At 40.7% G+C, this 23,042-nt stretch overlaps 1 protein-coding gene across 3 annotated transcripts in view; it reads right to left on the bottom strand.

Moving 5' to 3' along the window:
* EDARADD (EDAR associated via death domain) overlaps positions 1-23,042 on the bottom strand; it is a 134,938-nt gene that overhangs the window by 93,424 nt on the left and 18,472 nt on the right. The window contains exon 1 of one of the 3 annotated variants that reach the window (XM_063613458.1): positions 653-715. The exons of the other annotated variants lie outside the window; for them this stretch is intronic. The gene's annotated coding sequence lies outside the window, so the exon portion shown is untranslated. Of the gene's footprint in view, positions 1-652; positions 716-23,042 lie in introns of those variants that run through there. 3 annotated transcript variants of the gene reach the window in all.

The raw sequence follows: 23,042 nt of genomic DNA, 5'->3' as shown, positions 1-23,042 counted from the left end.
TTCTGTACTTCTCATGAAGATGGAATTATTCTGACGTTGGCCATCAGGAAACACTGGTTGAGTGAGCTTGTTAGCAGCCCAACCTCAAGCATTGCTCTAAAGCTGGTTTGCTTTTTGAAACTCTGAAATGTAATTCATCTTTTTATCATTCCCATTCTGCATTATATCAAATAGAAGACGGTGGTATATTTTAAGGTTTTTTTTTTTTTTAAGGAAGATTGACTAGTTATGTAGTTATTATTCCCTTTTATTTTCATTTCCTTGTGCCTCCTTTCCTAGGAATTGCAACGATCCCCATCATTACCTTTATTTTTCCCATGTGCTTTGCAAACTATAAAGTATGATGCAAATGGGTGCTATTGTTGTTTTGCACTTTACAAAAAAAGTAATTTAAATATGATTCTCATTCACCAGAGTTCCCATACAATCAATTTGCTGTCACAATATGTCCTTTGACTTTTATTTCTCTTGCTGTCCAAGAGTGTTTTAAACCACTGTTGAAAATAGACATTTTTGGGCCGGGTGCAGTGGCTCACACATGTAATCCCAGCACTTTGGGAGGCCAAGGCAGGTGGATTATTTGAGGTCAGGAGTTTGAGGCCAGCCTGGCCAATGTGATGAAACCCCGCCGCTACTAAAAATACAAAAAAACGTAGCTGGATGTGGTGGCACATGCCTGTAGTGCCAGCCACTCAGGAGGCTGAGGCAGAAGAATCGCTTGAACCTGAGAGGTGGAGGTTGCAGTGAGCCGAGATTGCAACACCGCACTCCAGCCTGGGCGACAGAGACTCTGTCTGAAAAAAAAAAGAAAAAAGAAAAAAAAGAAAATGGACATTTTTAACATTTCCTGATAGTACCCAAACACTCAATCTCAGAGTCATGTGAAAAAGTTCATATTTCCATAACTTCACTGCTCTTTGAGTGACCTCCAATTTTCCTTTTCCAATAAATGGAGATAGTGCATTTGGTAATCATGGAGTCAAATATGCCGGATTTCGCTGATGGACCTGTCACTGTAAGGTTGTGTTACATTAAGTAAGAAACCAAAACTGAGTCTGCAAGTGTCTGCAGGATTGTGAGAATTCACTGAAATAATGTGTATGTGAAAATACTGGCTGGGCACAGTGGCTCACACATGCAATTTCAGCACTTTCGGAAGCCAAGGTGGCAGGATTGCTTGAGGCCAGGAGTTCAAGACCAGCCTATGCAACATTTTGAGACCCAGTGTCTACAAAATAATTTAAAAATTAGCTGGATCTCAACACTTTGGGAGGCCGAGGTGGGTGGATCGCCTGAAGTCAGAAGTTCGAGACCAGACTGCCCAATGTAGTGAAACCCCGTCTCTACTTAAAATATAAAAATTAGCTGGGCATGGTGGCAGGCAGCTGTAATCCCAGCTACTTGGGAGGCTGAGGCAGGAGAATCACTGGAACCCAGGAGGTGAAGGTGCAGTGAGCCGAGATCGTGCCACTGCACTCCAGCCTGGGTGACAGAGCGAGACTCCATCTCAAAATAAATAAATAAATACAAATACAAATACAAAAATTAGCCAGGCATGGTGGCGGGCGTCCAGCTACTTGGGAGGCTGAGGCAGGAGAATCACTTAAACCTGGGAGGCAGAGCTTCAGTGAGCTGAGATTGTGCCACTGCACTCCAGCCTGGGTGATGGAGCAAGACTCTGACTCAAAAAAAAAAAAAAAATTAGCTGGGCATGGTGGTACATGCCCGTAGTCCCTGCTACTCTCGGAGGGTGAAGCAGGAGGGTCACTTGAGCCCAGGAGTTACAGACCTCAGGGAGCTATGATCACACCACACCACTGGGCGACAGAATGAGACCGTGTCTCCAGGCAAGCAAACAAACAAACCTAAACTAAGGCCTGTCATATAGTAGGTACAAATAAACCAGCTACTTTCCTACCTTCATTCTTTCCTTGGAATTTAGTTTATTGAGAGAAGCTCCTATTGCCTTAGTTATAAGAAGTCAACCAATATTTATTACAGTGTTTGTACATAGCATGGAGCAATGGAGTGATTGGTTGCATTCATTAATGCAATTAAAAAAATCTCACCCCGTCCCCATGAACGAAACAAAATTCCATGCCCTGGGGAAATCCAAATGAGAAGTCCCTGACGGTTAGGAGTTTGTGGTCAAAAGAGATTTGCAAATACTGTTTTGCTATGGAACTGGAGAAATGAAAGTTTAAACCAGGAAAGATGTGTGTGTGTGGAAGGAGGCACTGAAGATGTATGGAAGCAAAGTGGCTTGGTCATGACCATCTCGGATTGACAGGGAAAGTTTCGGGCAAATTCCGAGGCTTTAACTCATGGGTACAAGGCTGCAGCTGTAAGTGTGGAAAGAACTGTTGGTCTCATGTCTTTTCACAAACAGATGACAATGATCAGAAATGTGCTGTTTTAAACGGGGGAAACAACAACTCAAAATATATTTTGTTTGATTCATCATAGAATACATTGTTTTTGTTTATTTTATACCACTTGAGGTGTTACAGTGAAATTTCTGCAATCTAAGATAAAAAGTTACATTATTGAACCATATGCGTCTTATTTAAAAGGATATGTACATTGCATTCAGATAAAACCCAGCAAATTGGGCTGCTCAAGTGGGCCTGATCTATAGAAAAGTGGCTAGAACCACAATGGTAAGATATGAATTTAGGAACATGAGAGACCCTATGCCTCAGAATGGGCCAGTTCCTACAGTTGAATTTGCTTGATATACTCTTACTGAATCATATGTGATGGAAGATGCCCCAACAAGAGTTACTAAGTTTCCGTGTCGCTGCATTTTTGGAACAGACAGTTGTTAAATTTTGCCCAGAGTGCTTTAAGGCAGTTGTACTGACTTCTCGTAATAGTGCCCAAGTTTTCTTCTTGGGAATCACTGTTCCCATCCTCAATCCAAGCAATTAGGTGGTGGCGACATCACCCCGACTCCTGAGTCCAGGGGCTGGAATATGACTCAATTACAGCCTTTCAGGGCATTGCTACAGTGAGCCACTGAGTGGAGGAGGTGCATGGGATCTTTACAGGGACAGAGGGACCGGTCTTAAAATAACTAGCCCAAGCTGGGCATGGTGGCGGGCGCCAGTAGTCTCAGCTACTTGGGAGGCTGAGGTGGGAGAATCACTTAAACTCAGGAGGGGGAGGTTGCAGTGAGTTGAGATCACACTATTGCACTCCAGCCTGGCTGCAGAGTGAGGCTCCATCTCAAATAATAATAATAATAATAATAATTACTAACCCAAGAGCACACAGGTGGTATGTGGTAGAAGGAAGGAGCTGGAGTGAAACATTTAGGAGGCTCTAGACTACTGACCTCCTTGAATGCCAGACAAAAGCATTTGAAACTAGTTTTTAGACAACAGGAAGCCAGGAAGCTAGTTTTTGAAAAGTGGCATGAGAAAATTGGTGTTTTGGAAGATTAATCCAGCAGCTGTGTGTAGGATGGAACAGAGCTAGGAGAGAATGCAGGGAGAGACCCTTTAATCCTTTTGATACACTGTAATTTATTAGAGTTGAATTTACAACCTCATCCAAATGCAGGAGAAACTCACATCAGAATTCTTTTTCCATAAGTTATTGGGGTACAGGTGGTATTTGGTTAATGAGTAAGTTCTTTTTTTTTTTTTTTTTTGAGACGGAGTCTCACTCTGTCCCCCAGGTTGGAGTGCAGTGGCTGGATCTCAGCTCACCGCAAGCTCTGCCTACCAGGTTCACGCCATTCTCCTGCCTCAGCCTCCCGTAGCTGGGATTACAGGCACCCGCCACCATGCCCGGCTAATTTTTTGTATTTTTAGTAGAGATGGGGTTTCACCGTGTTGGCCAGGATGGTCTCGATCTCCTGACCTCGTGATCTGCCTGCCTTGGCCTCCCAAAGTGCTGGGATTACAGGCGTGAGCCACCACGCCCAGCCATGAGTAAGTTCTTTAGTGGTGGTTTGTGAGATTTTGGTGCACCCATCACCCGAGGAGAATACACTACACCATATTGGTAGTCTTTTATCCCTTGCCCCCTCCCACTCTTCCCTCCAAGTCCCCAAAGTTCACTGTATCATTCTTATGCCTTTGCGTCCTCATAGCTTAGCTCCTACACATCAGTGAGAACACATGATGTTTGGTTTTCCATTCCTATCAGAAAATTTTAAATCTTCTTTTGCTACCTTCTTTTTTTTGAGACAGGGTCTTGCTCTGTCTCCGAGGCTGGAGTGCAAAGTGTAGTGGCATGATCACAGCTCACTGCAGCGTCGTCATCCTGAGGTTCAAGCAATCCCTCCACCTCAGCCTCTTGAGTATCTGGGACTACAGATGTGCCCCACCACGCCTGGCCAATTTTTTTATTTTTATTTTTTGTAGAGACAGGAGTCTCACTACATTACCTAGGCAGGTCTCGAACTCCTGGGCTCAGGGGATCCACCTGCCTTGGCCTCTGAAGTACTGGGATTACATGTGTGGGCCACCATGCCTAGCCTTGTTACCTTCTTAAGCATTCATTATTATACAGGAGTCAATTGCCTTGTAGATTTTGCATACATACATAAAATTATCTGGAAAGTTATATTCCAAAATGTCAACAGAGGGACAGAAGCTTAAGTAAAATATTACCTTTATGCTGATTTGATTTCTGTTTGTCAGAGGCACAGTATTCCAGTGCGTGTGTTCAAGCACGAATAATTCTTAAGTTCCTCTCTTCACTTATGCAATACCCTTCCTCACACAGGAGATTAAACCTCTCTTGTCTACTTGCAGTTTACTTTGAATTGTTTACTCACTAGAAGCATGAGCAATGTTTGGTTTCCTACAAAGAGAATGGCAAAGTGTGGGTGATTCTTAGTACGGTGTATTGCTAAACACACTTAGAATGCCCTGGGTGGGGAGTGGTAGGTGCAGAGCAGAGAGGAGGGAAGGGATGGGGTGGCTGTGCAGGAGGCACTTTTATTCTACATATCCTCCTGCAGCCTCGGGATCCTCACTCACCACCTTGCAGGTGTTCCTGGTGCCTTGATCATGGGTGCTCCCACACCCAGCACCATTTCCAGCTGCTTTTTTAGTGAATGCCTTCATACATAGCAATTTATTTCTTGCTTCAGATTCTGAGATAAAATCTGTTCCAAAAGATGAACTTCATATATTAAAACCTGAAACCCAAGTAATGAAATTCAGCTAGAAAAGTTTTTTGAGGGATGTTTGCTTTGGTTATTGCTGTTGCAAGAAAAGGACAAATGGAAAAACGATCTAGTTTATCAGTGACCGTAGCTAGCGTTCAGTTTCCTGTGCTTTCTACCCCCAGATCACAGGCTCAGACTGGTAACTCAGAAATCTACAAAATCATCAATCACTTTAAAAATTCATTTAACAAATTGTCATTTAGAACTTATTCTGAGCTAAGATAAGAAGGTGGACTTGGATCCAAGTGAGTCACCTGAGAAACTAGTAAGTGAATATAGCTTGGTGGGGAGTTATCAAACACCAAGAGCTTTCTTATATGCCAACAATACTCAACTGGGTGCGGGGGGAAGGTCCCATTTAAACCAACAAATAAAACTATAAAGTAACTAGAAATAAATTCAGTAAAACTGTGTGAGAGCATTATTGCAAATACTACAAAGCTTTACTGAAAAACATAAAAAGAAATCTGACTAAATAGCAAGCTATACCATGTTAATGGATAAAATGTCTCAATATTGTAAAGATAGTCATGATTCCTTAATTAATCCACAGATTCAATGCTAACTCAACCAAATTAACAAAATATTCTTGGAACATAAAACTGATTGCAAAATTCATATGGGAGAGTAAATTCAAGATCACTTTGAGAAAGAATAACAAGGATTTGTCTTACAATACAGCACGATATGATAAAACAACAGTAGTTAAAACAGAATATTGGTACAAGAAAAGTGAAAAGAAGATTAATGGAACAGAACAAAAATTCACGACACAGACTCATGTATGTGTTTGGAATATGATAAATGATAGACACATTTAAATCGTAAAAAGACAGTTCAAATGGTGTTGGGAGGATACACACACACACACAGTGCAACTTATATTTCTGTCTCACCCTATACACAAAAGTAAGCTTTGGATAGATTAAAGATCTAATTGTAAAACATTAACTTTCAAATTATTAAGAGAGAATACAAGAGAATCTCTTAACAATTTGATAAAAGGAAGAGCTTTCTTTTTTTTTTTTTTTTTTGAGATGGAGTTTCGCTCTTGTCGCCCAAGCTGGAGTGCAATGGCACAATCTCAGCTCACTGAAACCTCCATCTCCTGGGCTCAAGCAATTCTCCTGCCTCAGCCTCCCAAGTAGCTGGGACTACAGACACCTGTCACCATGCCCAGCTAATTTTTGTATTTTTAGTAGAGATGGGGTTTCAGCATGTTGGCCAGGCTGGTCTTGAACTCCTGACCCCAGATGATCTGCCCACCTCAGCCTCCCAAAGTGCTGGGATTACAGGCGTGCACCACTGTGCCCAGCCTGGAAGAGCTTTTTTAAGGCAAAAAAAAAAAAAAAAAAAAATCAAAAGGCATAGAAGAAAAATCTGATAAACCCAACCAGATACAAATTTAAATTCTCTGCAGCAAGACAAGAGAAGTTCTAAAGCAGGGGATAGACTTGGATAAATTAATTTATATTAATTATTAATCTTTGCTATATAACAAAGGTGAGTATCCAAATTTTAAAGCATTTTTTCAAGTAAGTTAAAATATAATAAAAATAATTCAATATAAGTATAAACAAAGACTAAACAGAAAATTTCTAGAAGAAATAAAAATAGGCAATAAAATCATTGTCTGAAAATTGGCCAGGAGCTTTGGAAGGTCCAGGAATTTCTTGAGGCCAGGAGTTTGAGATTAGACCAGCCCTGGCAGCATAGTGAGACCCTGTCTCTACAAAAAATAATAGTAATAATAATTAGCCAGATGCAGTGGCACAGACCTGTAATCTAGCTACTCAGGAGGCTGAGGTGGGAGGATCACTTGAACCCAGGAGTTTGAGACCAGCCTAGGCAATACACAAGATCCTGTCTCTACAAAAAATTTAAAAATTAGCCAAGTATGGAGGTGTGCACCTGTAGTCAGGCTAATTGGGAGGCTGAGGTGGAAGGATCCCTTGAGCTCAAGAGTTTGAGACTGCAGTGACCTATGATTGCACTACTGCACTCCAGAGCAAGACCTAATCTCTTAAAAATAAAAAAATCAAAAAAAGTACTTAACCCACTAAAATAAGATAAATGCAAATTAAAATACTAATGAGTTAACCGATCGGCAAATTTTTAAGACTTGTTCATATCAAATATTGGCAAGATTGCAGAGACATAGACCCTCATACATTGTAGGAATATAAATTGATATGATTACACTGTAGAGGAATTTGACTGATGTATTTTCCCTAAGCAAACTCTTACATGTGGGTACAAGGAGACACGCATAAGAACACTGGTTGCAGCATTGTTTTTAATAACAAAGATTGGAAATAACCTAAGCGTTCATCAATGGGGTATGGGTAAATATGATGCAACACATTCATGCAATAGAATATCTTACAGAAGTTACACGATATAAACTCAAAAATATTATTTTATTTATTTATTTATTTATTTTTTGAGACAAGGTGTTACTCTGTCACCCAGGCTAGAGTGCAGTGGCACAATCAAAGGTCACTGCAGCCTTAACCTACTGGGCTCAAGCGATCCTCCCACCTCAGCTTCCTGAGTAGCTGGGACCACAAACATGTGCCACTTCCTGGTTAATTCTTAAACTTTTTGTAGTGATATGGTATCACTACATTGCCCAGGCTGGTCTCCAGCTTTTGACCCCAAATGACCCTCCCACCTCAGCCTTCCAAAGTGCTGGGATTACAGGTATGAGCCACTATTCTCAGCCAAAAACATTTTTAAATGACCAAGTAAGTTGCAGATTAATATCAGAGGTAGAAAAAGGACCCAGTCTGTATATTTTCTATAACTACATATAATTCTTTTGTAAATGGATACATGTCAACTTTGTCTTGCAACCAAGATAGAGTAACAGGAACAAGATTTTCCCTTCTGCCTGAAATAATACAACAAAAAACCCAGACAAAATATATAAAACAACAGGTTTTAAGACACAGCACACCAGATGAAGAAGAATGGTGCTCTCTGGGAGCTGGAGTACAAACAAGGGGATTCCTATGATTGCACCCAGCTTATTGCCCTGAGATTTTTTTTTTTTTTTTTTTTGAGATGGAGTCTTGCCCAGGCTGGAAGGCAGTGGTGTAATTTTGGCTCACTGCAACGTCCACCTCCTAGGTTCAAGCGATTCTCCCGCCTCAGCCTCTCGAGTAGCTGGGACTACAGGCATGCACCACCATGCCTGGCTAATTTTTATATTTTTAGTGGAGACAGGGTTTCTCTATGTTGGCCAGGCTGGTCTCGAACTCCTGACCTCAGGTGATGTGCCCACCTTGACCTCCTAAAGTGCTGAAATTACAGGTGTGAGCCACTGCACCCGGCCTTCCTTGAGAGATTTCTAAGTTGCAGTGCAGGGAAAGGACAGTCAGACAGAGACTGGTGGACTCCCTGGTTTGAGGAGCTAGAACTGAGAGTCTGAGAAATTAAAACATCTAGAAGTCTCAGGACAGAATACTGTAGAGTAAAGACTTCCCAGAGAGATCCTAAGAGATCTATAGAGTGTCCCCCTTGAGGGCCCAGCAGAACACTTATTGATCAGCGCATGCATCCTGGAAATTATCCACGGCTGGGGAAAGAACCGTGTGGGAACATTAGAGGGAACTATGCCTGGTGCTCACTCAGGGCTAGTAATAGTGTCTGTTCCTGCCAACCAGACTGGAAAACAACCTTATAATTCATGAGCATTTGGTAGAGTACACAAAAGGGTCTTGCCTGAATAGTGGAGAATAATTAGTCCTAGACTGAGCACACCCTGCCCCAGTTCCACCTAACAAACCTTAAAAGTGAGACCTGAAAGTTTCAAATTCTTTCCAACCAACTTAACTGCACCCAGGACAAAGCTCAAGAAGAGGTATAGGAATACAAAAATATCCAGTATCCAATGAAGTGAATTTATAACATCTGGAATACAATGATTACCAGACTTGCAGGAAGCAGAAAAATATAGCTTACAATAAGGAGAAAAATTGGTCAATTGAAACAGACACAGAACAGACACAGATGATACAGTTAGTAAGAAGGACATTAAAACTTTTATTGTAACTGTATTCCATGGGTTCAACAAGCTAAGTAGAGACACAAAAAATATAAAAAGGCCCAAACTACAACTTTTAGAAATTAAAACTATAATATCTGAGATTAAAGACACTCTGGATGGAATTAATGGCAGATAAGATATTGCAGAAGAAAATATTAGTGACTTGGAGACACAGAAATTGAAGGGAAAAAGTAATTTTAGAAAATGAAAAGGACTATGAGTAACTTCAAATCTCTTAATATACATGTAATTGGAATCCCAGAAATGTAAAGAAGAAAGAGGACAAAAATGTTTGAAGAAATAACAGCCAAAAATTTTTTTTTTTTTTTGAGACGGAGTCTCGCTCTGTCGCCCAGGCTAGAGTGCAGTGGCGTGATCTCGGCTCACTGCAAGCTCCACCTCTCGGGTTCACGCCATTCTCCTGCCTCAGCCTCCCGAGTAGCTGGGACTACAGGTGCCCGCCACCATGGCCGGCTAATTTTTCTGTATTTTTAGTAGAGACGGGGTTTCACCGTGTTAGCCAGGATGGTCTCGATCTCCTGACCACGTGATCCTCCCGCCTTGGCCTTCCAAAATGCTGGGATTACAGGCTTGAGCCACTGCGCCCAGCCCAAAAATTTTTTAAATTTGAGGAAAACCTTAAACTCACAGACCAAAAACTCAATGAACACCAAGCACAAGACATATGAAAAAATAAATCACCAAAACCCAACATAATCACATTGCTCAAAGCCATGGATAAGATAAAATTTTAACAGACTAAGCCAGGTATGGTGGTATATGCCTGTAGTCCCAGTTACTCTGGAGGCTGTGACAGTAGGATGGTTTGAGCCCAAGAGTGTGAGGCCAGCCTAAGCAACATAAGATCCCATCCATCTCTGAAAAAAAAAAAAAAAAATTAAAGCAACCACAGGAAGAAAAAAAAAAAAAAAAAACAAGGATGACAGCAGATTTTTCATCAGAAACCATGTAAGGCAGGAGGCAGTGGAGCTATTTTTTTAAAGAATTGACAGAAAAATATGTCTGGGATTACAGGCATGAGCCACCATGCCCAGCTTAAAAAATATATTTTAAATCAAAATAGTAACAATGTATTTGGGGCTTATGATATATGTAGAGATAAAACTAATGACAACAATTGTTCAAAAGCCTAAAAGGGAGATATGGAAGCTAAGGCTTTTATGCATGAATTGTTGTAATATCACTTAAAAATACACACCAACATGTTAAAGATGTATACGATAAACGCTAAAGTAAACACTAAAATAGCACAAGCATATATGTAACAAACCTGCACATTGTGCACATGTACCCTAGAACTTAAAGTATAATAATAAAAAAAGTAAATAAAAATTAAAAAAATAAAATAAAATAAAATAAAAATGAATGGTATATCTTTAGAATGGAATACTACTTAGCCATAAAAGGAACAAACTATTGATACACATAACAACACAAATGAATCTCAAAATAGTTATGCTGAGTGAAAGAGGCCAGAAAAAAACAAAGCATGCATATTGTATGACTCCACTGATAATAAATCTATTGCAACACAAACCAATTTATACTAACAGAAAGCTGATTAATGGGTGCCCAGGATTGAGGGTGGGGAGGGAAGGATGGATTACAAAGGCAGATGAGTAAACTTTGGGGGTTAATGGACATGTTCATTCTTTTGCTCATGATGATCGTTTCATGGGCCTATATGTATGTCAAAACTGATCAAGTTGTGCACTTGACATACGTGCAGTTGATTCTATGGCAATTATACCCCAATAAAGCTACTTTAAATAAATAGCCAGGCACTGACGGCACAAGCCTGTGGTCCCAGATACTGCGGAGGCTGAGTCAAGAAGATCGCTTGAGGCCAGGAGTTCAAGGCTGCAGTGCACTATGATGGCATTTGTGAATAACCACTGCATTCAGCCTGGGCAACATAGCTAAACCCCGTTTCTACAACAAACAAACAGATACATGCCAAGCTCATAACAATAGCTAATAATGGCTATTTCTGGGCAATTAGGGAAGGACTAGGATTGGGAGAAAGTAATGCTTAAAGGGGACTTTAGCTTTGTCTGTAATGTTCTTTCATTTAAAATAAATAACTTATTTATGTATTTTTATGTAATTAAAAATTTTAATAGCAAATTTAGAAATGATTTTTACAAAGGCACCTGCTTAGCAAAATAAGTCTTGACCTTCCCTGTCCCCCAACACACCATGTTTCACACAGTAATCTGCTCCAAATATTTAGTCACCTAAAAAATTTCCCTTCAGTCTTCTCATTTTCCAGACTATGAATTGTTCAAATAAAAACGAAAGTAATATTAATTTGCACTTGCTTCCTTTAAAAAAAATGAAAGTAAAATGGATTTTTCCTCCATTTTACAGTTGTGGTTGGCGTATGTGAAGTGACTTCAGACTTTTTCCTATCTGAACTTATACCTTTAGCATTTTATTCCTTTGTGTCACACTATTTTAATTCTTTTCAAGATGCAAATAGTCTCATGCTATTATTGATAATTTTTATCCAACCAGGTTTTCTCTTGGAAGTATGGGAGCGTTATGAAGGAAGGAAAGAATGAAAGCAACAAGGAAATGGAAGTACACTGAGAGGCGGGTAGGGGTACCAAAGGCAAACAGCAGTTCAGAGGACCTGCACATCAGCAACCTCAAACCAGCACTGCTGTTGTGTTAGTAATAGCTGTAACACAGCAATTTTAGTGGCAGAAACACCCACTTCTTAAAATAAGCAAGTTATACGTGGCACCTTTAGCACAGAGATAAATTTAGTTCAATTGTATTTGGAATATAATTTATCATAGGTTAAGAAATTAATTGACGTTTCTCTTGTGATCATCAAGAATTTGCATTTAATTTTTAATTTTTAATTTTACTTATTGTTTTTTTGAGACGGGGTCTCGCTCTATTGCCCAGGCTGGAGTGCAGTGGTGCCATCTCAGCTCACTGCAGCCTCTACACCCCAGGTTCAAGCGATTCTCCTGCCTCAGCCTCCCAAGTAGCTGGTTTACAGGCACCTGCCACCATGCCTGGCTAATTTTTGTATTTTTAGTAGACATAGGGTTTCGCCATGTTGGCCAGGCTAGTCTCGAACTCCTGACCTCAGGTGATCTACCCGCCTCGGCCTCCCAAAGTGCTGGGATTACAGGCGTGAGCCACTGTGCCTGGTCCCTACCCTGAATTTTAGAACTGTCTATCATCAGTATTTCAATAGAAGCTTTCTCAGTTTCAAGGGTATCTGTTTTGTTGAGAAGGCAAGGATTGTGACTTTAGTTGTTTATTTATTTATTTATTTTTGAGATGGAGTCTCGCTTTGTCTCCCAGGCTGGAGTGCAGTGGCATGATCTGGGCTCACTGCAACCTCCACCTCCCAGGTTCAAGCGATTCTCCTGCCTCAGCCTCCCGAGTAGCCGGGATTACAGACATGCGCCAGCACACCCAGCTGATTTTTGTATTTTTAGTAGAGACAGGGTTTCACCATGTTGGCCAGGCTGGTCTCAAACTCCCGACCTCAGGTGATCCTCCCGCCTTGGCCTCTCAAAGTGCTGGGATTACAGGCGTGAGCCACCGGGCCCGGCTGACTTTAGTTGTTTAAACCGGCAACTTCCAGTAATGCTGAGTTTTCCTCAGATTTTTTTTACTTCCATCAGTCAAAGACTTGCAGCTCTGGAAAGAATAATTTTTATCCCTCTCTCCTCATCCCCTCTCTGCATCTAGTAATCTAATCAATTACCAACACTGTAGTCTTTTTTAAAAAATAGAGTTTGGGATTGAGGATTATGGATCTAAGTTTTGAGTATAAAAAGAAAATAATCCAAAAGAAGAATTTTAAGTACACAAGATGATCATTTTAGCTGAAGTATAAATACTTCAGAGATAAATAAGGAAAAGGTGTATCTAAGACTTCAGTAGGTGGTTGAAGTAGTAGAGTGGTTGAATCATGCTACATTAATGAAGATTGCAAAATATATCAATTCAACAATAATATAGTTATTTTGCTCTCAAATACTTAAAACTTTATAATGGCCAGCACGCAGGGAGCTTGGAAGTCATCACTCTATCCTAACAAGTACAAAGCTCCACACACTGAAAAATCTAACACTCTTCTTACGTTTGTCAGAGAAGTAAGGTCATAGGGCAAATTCCTGTCCCCAGAATTGGAGACACAGACAGGTGGATATAGAGACCCACAACTGATGGGAGTGGAAACCTCCCCAGGAACCAGCTCTGGGGTGGGAAAACCTGAACTGTAACTGAAGCATTGGTGAGTTGCTAGCAATTCTCTGAGCAATAAAAACTTCAGGCTCCCTCACTACACTTTTGTATTCACCTTAGAAGCTCCCCCAGGTTCACACAGTGACTCCTAGAGAAAAATTCCCTTGTGCTTGCAGAAGAGGGAGGGGAAAGAACCATTTTGAAATATACCAGAGCATTCTATTCTTCTTAACAAGGCCTGATCTTAGGAGAAACTACTTTATGAGAGCTTAACTGACCTGGAGGAAGGAAAATACCCAACTCCAACCCACTCTAACCATCAGATCCCACCTAAAGGAGGATGAGTGGGACTGAGAAACAACTGTGAAGTTCACAGTTCAGAGTCATAAGCTGACAAAAAGACTGAGATGTAATCATAGGACTAGGGAAAGCTTCCCTCCCCTGACACCTTAACACCACATTGCTGAAGACCTGTGAATATCAGTTCCTCTCACCCAGTATATCATGTCCAGCAGGTTAAGAAAAAATTATAAGACATACTAAAAGGCAAAAAATTACAGGTTTTTTTGTCTGTTTGTTTTTAATGGAGTCTTGCTCTGTCGTGAGGCTGGAGTGCAGTGGCACCATCTTGGCTCACTGCAACCTCCGCCTCCCGGATTCAAGCGATTCTCCTGCCTCAACCTCCCGAGTAGCTGGGACTACAGGTATGCGCCACCACAGCCAGCTAATTTTTGTATTTTTAGTAGAGACGGGGTTTCACCATGTTGGCCAGGCTGGTCTTGAGCTCCTGACCTCAAGTGATCTGCCCACCTCGGCCTCCAAAAGTGCTGGGATTACAGGCGTGAGCCACCACGCTCAGCCAAAAAAATACAGTTTGAAGAGACCAGGCAAGCATCAGAATCAGACTCATATGTATATATATGGTAGGAATGCTGGAATTATCAGACTGGGAATTTAAAATAACTATTATTGATTTGTTAAGGGCTGGGCTGGGCGTGGTGGCTCATGGCTGTAATCCCAGCACTTTGGGAGGCCAAGACGGGCAGATAGCTTGAGGTCAGGAGTTTGAGACCAGCCTGGCCAACATGGCAAAAACCCATCTCTACTAAAAATAGAAAAATTAGCTGGGTGTGGTGGTGTGCCCCTGTAATCCCAACTACTCAGGAGGCTGAGGCCAGAGAATGGCGTGAACCCAGGAGGTGGAGGTTGCAGTAAACCGATATCATGCCACTGTACTCCAGCCTGGGCGACAGAGCAAGACTCTGTATCAAAATAAATAAATAAATAAATAAACAAAATATATAACATATATATATATGTATGTTAAGGGCTGTAATGGATAGAGTAGGTAGCATGAAAGAACAAATGGGCAATGTAAACAGAGAGATGGAAATGCTAAAAAAAAATCAAAAAAGAGATGCTAGAGATAAAAATACTGTAACAGAAATGAAGGAATGTCTTTCGTGGACTCATTAGTAGACTGGACATGGCTGAGGAAAAAATCTCCTCTGAGCTTGAGGATATGTCAACAGAAACTTCCAAGATGGAAAAGCAAAAAGAAAAAAGATTGGAAAAAAACTGGAATGAAGGTTTAACTACACATAATGAGCATATCAGAAGGAAAAGAGAGGAAGGAACAGAAAAACTATTAGAATAATGACTGTGCATTTCCCCCTATATTAATAATGTCAGACACCAAACCACATATCCAGGAAGCTCAGAATATGCAAAGCAGGATAAATGTCAAAAAATTACATGTAGGCATATCATGTTCAAACTGTAGAAAATCAAACACAAAGAAAAAAATTTGAAAGAAGACAGAGAGAAAAAAACACCTTATTTACAGAGGACCAAAAGTAAGAATGACACCCAACTTCTCTTCAGAAATCATGTAAGCAAGATGAAAGTGAAGTAAAACTTTTTTAAGTGTTATTGAGAGAGAAAAAATGGCACCAATCTGAAATTCTGTATCCTGCAAAATTATCCTGCACAAATGAAGGAAAGATAAAAAGCTTCTCAGATAAACAAAAATTGAGAGAATTTCTTGCCAGTAGCCATGCTTGGAAGAAATGTTAAAAGAAGTTCTTTAAAGGAAAAGAAAGTGACAGAAGTCAGAAACTCAGATTACATAAAGAAAGGAAGATATTTCGAAAAAAGTGAAAGTAGGCCGGGCATGGTGGCTCACTCCTGTAATCCCAGCACTTTGGGAGGCCAAGGCAAGTGGATCACCTTTGGTCAGGAGTTCAAGATCAGCCTGACCAACATGGTGAAACCCCGTCTCTACTAAAAATACAAAAATTAGCTGGGCATGGTGGTGCACGCCTGTAATCCCAGCTACTTGGGAGGCTGAGGCAGGAGAATCGCTCGAACCTCAGAGGCAGTGGTTGCAGTGAGCCAAAATCGCACCATTGCACTCCAGCCTGGGTAAGAGTGAGACTCTGTCTCAAAAAAAAAAAAAACAAAAGGTGAAAGTAAAATAAAAACATTCTTTTTTTTTTTCTTTCTTTCTTTCTTTCTTTTTAGAGACAGGGGCTCAATCTGTTACTTAGGCTGGAATGCAATGGCACAGTCATATCTCACTGTAGCCCTGACCTCCTGGACTCAAAAAATCCTACTGCCTCAGCCTCCCAAGTAGCTGGGACTACAGGCATGCAACACTGATCTTGGCTAATTTTTAACTTTTTTATAGAAACAGGGTCTTGCAATGTTACCCAGGCTGGTTATTTTTCCTTTATCTTTTTTTTTTTTTTTGAGACCAAGTCTCACTCTGTTGCCCAGGCTGGAGTGCAGTGGCATGATCTCAGCTCATTTCAACCTCCACCTCCCGGGTTCAAGTGATTCTCCTGCCTTAGCCTCCCAAGTAGCTGGAATTACAGGCATGAGCCACCACACTTGGCTAATATTTGTATTTTTAGTAGAGATGGGGTTTCACCATGTTGGCCAGGCTGGTCTCAAATTCCTGACCTCAGGTGATTCGCCCACCTTGGCCTCCCAAAGTGCTGGGATTACAGGCATGAGCCACAGCGCCTGGCCTGGTTATTTTTCTTATTGTTAATTTAACTAACAATAACAGTTTGTTCAAAATAATAACAACAATGTACCCAATTATGTATGCTTATATACATATATATTTATATATGCTTATGTATCTGTGAAATGAATTACAATAATAAGAAATAGGAGGGAAGAATTAGGATTATTTTGTTATTATAGGTACCTGCACTGCCTGTGTGATGGTATAATGCTACTTCAAAGTGGATTTGTATTAGCTGTAAATGTATATTGCAAACTGTAGGACAACAACTAAAGAAAAAGTAAGTTTTTAAAAAGTAGTATAACTGATATACAAAGGAGAGAAAATGGAATTATATGAAATACTTCATTAAAATCACAAAAAGCAGGAAAACTGTAGAAGACAAAAATAGGAACAAAGAATAAAGGCAATAAATAGAAAACGGTAACAAATATGGTAGATACCAATTATATCAATAATCACTCTAAACATCAATGATCTAAATACACCAATTAAAAGAGATTGTCAGAGTGGATCAAAAAAAGACCCAACTATATGTTGTTCACAAGAGACCCACTTTCAATATAAAGGCAAATATACAAAAATGTAAAAATTAGAGAGATACATACCATGATAACACTAATCAAAAGAAAGTGAAAATAGCTATATTAATATTGAAAGAGCAGACTTCAGAGCAAGGAAGGCTATCAGAGCTAAAGAGGGGGCATTACATAATAATAAAGGGGTCAATTATTCAAGAAGACATAACAATCCTTAATGTGCATGCACCTAACAACAAAGCATCAAAATGCACAAGGCAAAAACAGACAGAAGTGCAAGGAGAAATAAATGAATCTACTATTACTGTTGGAAATAGCTTGAGCCCAGGAGTTTGAGACCAGCCTGGACAACATGGCAAGACTTTGTCTCTACTAAAAATAAAAAAATTAGCCAGGCATGGTGATGTATACCTGTAATTACTTGGGAGGCTGAGGTGGGGAAGATTGCTTGAGCCCAGGAGGTTCATGTCACTGCACTCCAGCCTGGGAAACAGAGCAAGACCCTGTCTCAAAGAAGGAGGGAAGGAAGGAAGGGAGGAAGGGAGGGAGGGAGGGAAGGAACAGATCTAGCAGGCAGAAAATGAGTAGGAAGAGAACATAGTGGAATTCAATAGCACCAGCAATCAACTTGATATTATTGATGTCTATTGACTACTTCATCTAACAACTGTAGAACACACACTCTTTCCAAGCTCTCATGAACATTCACAAAGATAGACAACAGACTTGGTCATAAACACACCACAACAAATTTAAAAGAATAGAAATTACACAGTATCTTCTCTTAGATGACAGTGGAATTAAACTAGAAATCAATAATAAAAAGATATCTGGAAAATCTCAAAATATTATACTTGTAGATCAAACAACATACTTCTGAATAACACATGGATCAAGGAAGAAATCAAAAGATAAATTTTAAAAATACTTTGAACTAAATGAAAATGAAAGTACAACTTATCAAAATTTGTGGGATTCAGCAAAAGCAGTACTTAGAAGGAAATTTATAGTTTGAATGTATATATTAGAAAATAAGTAAGATTTCAAATCATAATCTATGCTTCCACCTTAGGAAAACAGAAAAAGGAGAACAAATTAAATCCAAAGAAAGGAGAAGAAAAGAAAGAATAAAAATTAGAGCCCAAGACAATAAAATTGGAAACAGAAAATCAATAGAAAAAATCAACAAAACCAAAAGCTGGTTCTTTTAAAAGACCAGTAAAATCAATAAGCGACTAGAAAAGCTAACCTAGAAAAAGAAAGAAGACATAGGGCCGGGCGCGGTGGCTCACGCCTGTAATCCCAGCACTTTGGGAGGCCGAGGCGGGCGGATCACGAGGTCAGGAGATCGAGACCATCCTGGCTAACACGGTGAAACCCTGTCTCTACTAAAAAAATACAAAAAATTAGCTGGGTGCGGTGGCGGGCACCTGTAGTCCCAGCTACTCAGCAGGCTGAGGCAGGAAAATGGCATGAACCCGGGAGGCGGAGCTTGCAGTGAGCCGAGATAGCACCACTGCACTCCAGCCTGGGCAAAAGAGCGAGATTCTGTCTCAAAAAAAAAGAAAAGAAAAAGAAAGAAGACATAAATTACTAATATCAGAAATGTAATAAGGAGCTGGGTACGGTGACTCATGCCTGTAATCCCAGCACTTTGGGAGGCCAAGGCAGGTGATTCATTTGAGGTCAGGAGTTCAAGACAAGCCTGGCCAGCATGGTGAAACCCCATCTCTACTAAAAATACAAAAATTAGCTGGGCATGGTGAAGTGCACCTATAATCCCAGCTACTTGGGAGGCTGAAGCAAGAGAATCGCTTGAACCAGGGAGGTGGAGGTTTCAGTGAGCCAAGATGGCACCACTGCACTCCAGCCTGGGCAACAGAGGGAGACTCTGTCTCAAAAAAAAAAAAAAAAGGCTGGGCATGGTGGCTCACGCCTGTAATCCCAGCACTTTGGGAGGCCGAGGTGGGCGGATCACGAGGTCAGGAGATTGAGACCATGCTGGCTAACACGGTGAAACCCCATCTCTACTAAAAATACAAAAAATTAGCCAGGTGTGGTGGCAAGCACCTGTAGTCCCAGCTAATTGGGAGGCTGAGGCAGGAGAATGGTGTGAACCCGGGAGGCGGAGCTTGCAGTGAGCTGAGATCGCATCACTGCACTCCAGCCTGGGTGACAGAGAGAGACTCCATCTCAAAAAAAAAAAAAAAAAGTAAGAAGAGACATCACAATGATCTCATGGGCATTAAAAATGTAGTAAAGGAATATTATGAACAACTCTATGCCCATAAATTTAATAACCTAGATGAAATGAGCCAATTCCTTTAAATAAATACTATACCAAAATTCACATAAGGAGAAACAGACAATTTGAATAAGCCTATTATCTATTAACTAAAGAAATTGAATCAATAATTAATAACCTTCCAAAACAGAAAGCACCAGGCCCAGATGGATTTACTGGTGCATTTTACCAAACATTTAATGAAGAAAATTATACCAATTCTCTCTTCCAGAAGATAGCAGTGGAGGGAACCTAACTCATTCTATGATGCCAGCATTAGCCTAATACCAAAACCAGACAAAAGTGTTACAAGAAGAGAAACTACAAACCAATATCTCTGTGAACATAGATTCAAAAATACTCAACAAAATATTAGCAAATTGAATTCAACAATGTATATAAAGAATTATACACCATGACTGAGCAGATTTAGCCCAGATATGCAAGACTGATTTAACACCCAAAAATCAATTAATGTAACCTACTGCAACATGAGGTTAAATATGAAACATCACTAATCCTATCAATAGATACAGAAAAAGCATTTGACAAAATCCAATATGCTTTCATGATAAAAAAGAAAAAAATGGGGCTAGGCATGGTGGCTCATGTCTGTAATCCCAGGACTTCGGGAGGCTGAGGCTGGTGGACCACCTGAGGTCAGGAATTTGAGACCAGCCTGGCCAACATGGTGAGACCATCTCTACTAAAAATACAAAATTAGCCAGGTGTGATGGCACAAACCTGTAGTCCCAGCTACTCAGGAAGCTGAGACAAGAGAATTGCTTGAGCCCAGGAGTCAGAGGCTGCAGTGAGCCGAGATCACACCACTGCACTAAAGCCTGGGAGAGACAGAGCGAGACTCCATCTCAAATAAATAAATAAATAAATAAATTTTTTTTTAAAAAACCACTCTTAGCAAGGTAGGAATAGAGCAAAACTTTCCTCAACTTCATAAAGAACATCTACGACTAGGCCCGGTGGCTCATGCCTGTAATCCCAGCACTTTGGGAGGCCAAGGCGAGCAGATCACCGGAGGTCAGGAGTTCGAGACCAGCCTGCTCAACATGGTGAAACCCCATCTCTACTAAAAATATAACAATTAGCTGGGCATGGTGGCAGGCGCCTGTAATCCCAGCTACTTGGGAGGCTGAGGCAGGAGAATGGCTTGAACCTGGGAGGCAGAGGTTGCAGTGAGCCGAGATCGTGCCACTGCACTGCAGTCTGAGCGACAAGAGCAAAACTCCATCTCAAAAAAAAAATAATAATAATCTTAAAAAAACCTACAGCCAACATCCATTAATAGTGAGAAACTAGAAGTTTTCTGATACGATCAATAACAAGTCAAGGATATCTTCTCTTGCCACTCCTTCTCAACATCATACTGGAAGTCCAAGCTAAGGCAATAAGACAAAAAAAAGGAAATAAAATATATTGATTGGGAAGGAAGAATTAACACTGTCTTTGCAGATAACATGATTGTCTATGTAGAAAATCTGAAATATTCAGTGACAACAACAAAAAACCTCCTGAAATGAATAAACAATTACAGCAAGGTTGCAGAATCCAACATTAATATACAAAAGCCAATCACTTTTTCATATGCCAGCAATGAAAAAGTAGAATTTGAAATTAAAAACACAGTACCATTTATATCAGCACCTCTAAAAATGCAATACTTAGGTATAAATCTAACAAAATATGTATGAGATCTACGTTTCATGGGGGGTACCTATGCAAACCTACCCCTAAAGTCCAAGGAAGCTGAGAGGCTGAAGAAAGAAGCTGACAAACTCGGATTGAAACTGCCTTTGCAAAATCATGACTGAGACAGTGAAAGAGATTTAACTCAACCGACTCCATCTTGCTTCTAACCTCCAAGCTGTCCTTGTTTATTCCTGGGTGTAGGCTGAACTAACTTTGAAAGAAACTTAGTTTATAGTTTACAGTTTAAACAAAGACCTCCTTCTTGCCTGGGGACTAGATTGCCTTTGTAGGACTAATATTAGCCACAAGATTATAAATTATGGTTTAGGAGTCACGCAGCTGGAGGCTACAAGCTCCTGACTCTCCCTAAACTGCTCCTATGATCAGTACTTGGGATATTTTTCCGACCCTGCACTTGATGGATCAGCTGGCACCACCCTGATCAATAAACTGGCTCATCTGATCTTGTGGCTTCCCACCCAGGAACTGACTCAGCACAAGAAGACAGCTTTGACTCCTTATGATTTCATCTCTGACTGATCAGCACTCCGGGCTCACTGGCCTTCCCCAATCCACCAAGTTATCCTTAAAAACTCTGTTCCCCGAATGCTAGGGGAGACTGATTTGAGTAATAACAAAATTCTGGTCTCCCACACAGCCAGCTCTGCATGAATTACTCTTTCTCTATTGCAATTCCCCTGCCTTTTTTTTTTTGGAGACAGAGTTTCGCTTTGTCACCCAGGCTGGAGTGCAGTGGCATGATCTTGGCTCACTGCAACCTCTGTCTCCCGGGTTCAAGCAATTCTCGTGACTCAGCCTCCTGAGTAGCTGGGACTACAGGCACACACCACCAAACCTGGCTGATTTTTTGTATTTTAGTAGAGATGGGGTTCCACCATGTTGTCCAGGCTGGTCTTGAACTCCTGAGCTCAGGCAATCTGCCTGCTTGCACCTCCCAAAGTGCTAGGATTACAGGTGTGAGCCACCGTGCCTGGCCAATTCCATCTTGATGAATCGGCTCTGTCCAGGCAGCTGGCAAGATGAACCTCTTGGGTGGTTACATGTTTCTTAGAAAGAAATAGTTAATAGGGACTTCTGAACAGAAGCCATAACTGTGTCTTGGGTGGCAGTGAGACAAGATGGTGGATCCCTGCAACCTTATCCCTTAGACCCAGCACTTACATACCAAAGAGAAGTGGTGGTTCAGAAGGGATGTGTAGGACAATTGAAGTATGATAACATCAAGGATAGCTGAAGTATGATAACAATTTTTTTTGTTTTTTTGTTTTTTTTGAGACAGAGTTTCACTCTTACTGCCCAGACTGGAGTGCAATGGTGCAATCTCGGCTCACCGCAACCTCCACCTCCCAGGTTCAAGCAATTCTCCTGCCTCAGCCTCCCAAGTAGCTGGGATTACAGGCATGCACCACCACGCCCGGCTAATTTTGTATTTTTAGTAGAGATGGGGTTTCTCCATGTTGAGGCTGGTCTCGAACTCCTGACCTCAGGTGATCCACCTGCCTCAGCCTCCCAAAGTGCTGGGATTACAGGCATGAGCCACCGCACCTGGCTGAAGTACGATAACAATTTTATGATAAGTACTGACTCTTACACAAAAAACAAGGGATAAACTGGAAATCTTGGACGACTTCCTGGAACAGGGGTTAATCAGAAGCCAAAATGGCAGATTAGGATCCAAATGAAGTTGCTTTGGCCTCCTCAATCTGTATAAGGAAAACAATAAAAGAAAAGATGAAAGAACTAAGTAAATGAAAAGATATTTCATGCTCATGGGTAAGGAGACTCAATATCATCAAGGTGACAGTTCTTCCTACCTTGATCTATAGATTTAACACAACTTCAGTCAAAGTCCCAGAAAGTTACTTTGTGGATATCAGCAAATCGACGTTAAAGTGTATGTGAAGAGTCAGAAGACCTAGTAGAGCCAATTCAATATTGAAGAAAAATAGCAAATTTGGAGGATTGACAATACCTTGCTTCAAGAC

This window comes from Symphalangus syndactylus, chromosome 19 (genome assembly GCF_028878055.3).
Source record: "Symphalangus syndactylus isolate Jambi chromosome 19, NHGRI_mSymSyn1-v2.1_pri, whole genome shotgun sequence".
NCBI classification, from domain to species: Eukaryota; Metazoa; Chordata; class Mammalia; order Primates; family Hylobatidae; genus Symphalangus; species Symphalangus syndactylus.
The sequence above is the reverse complement of the archived record's forward strand: the minus strand, read 5'-3'. Positions and strand labels throughout refer to the sequence as shown.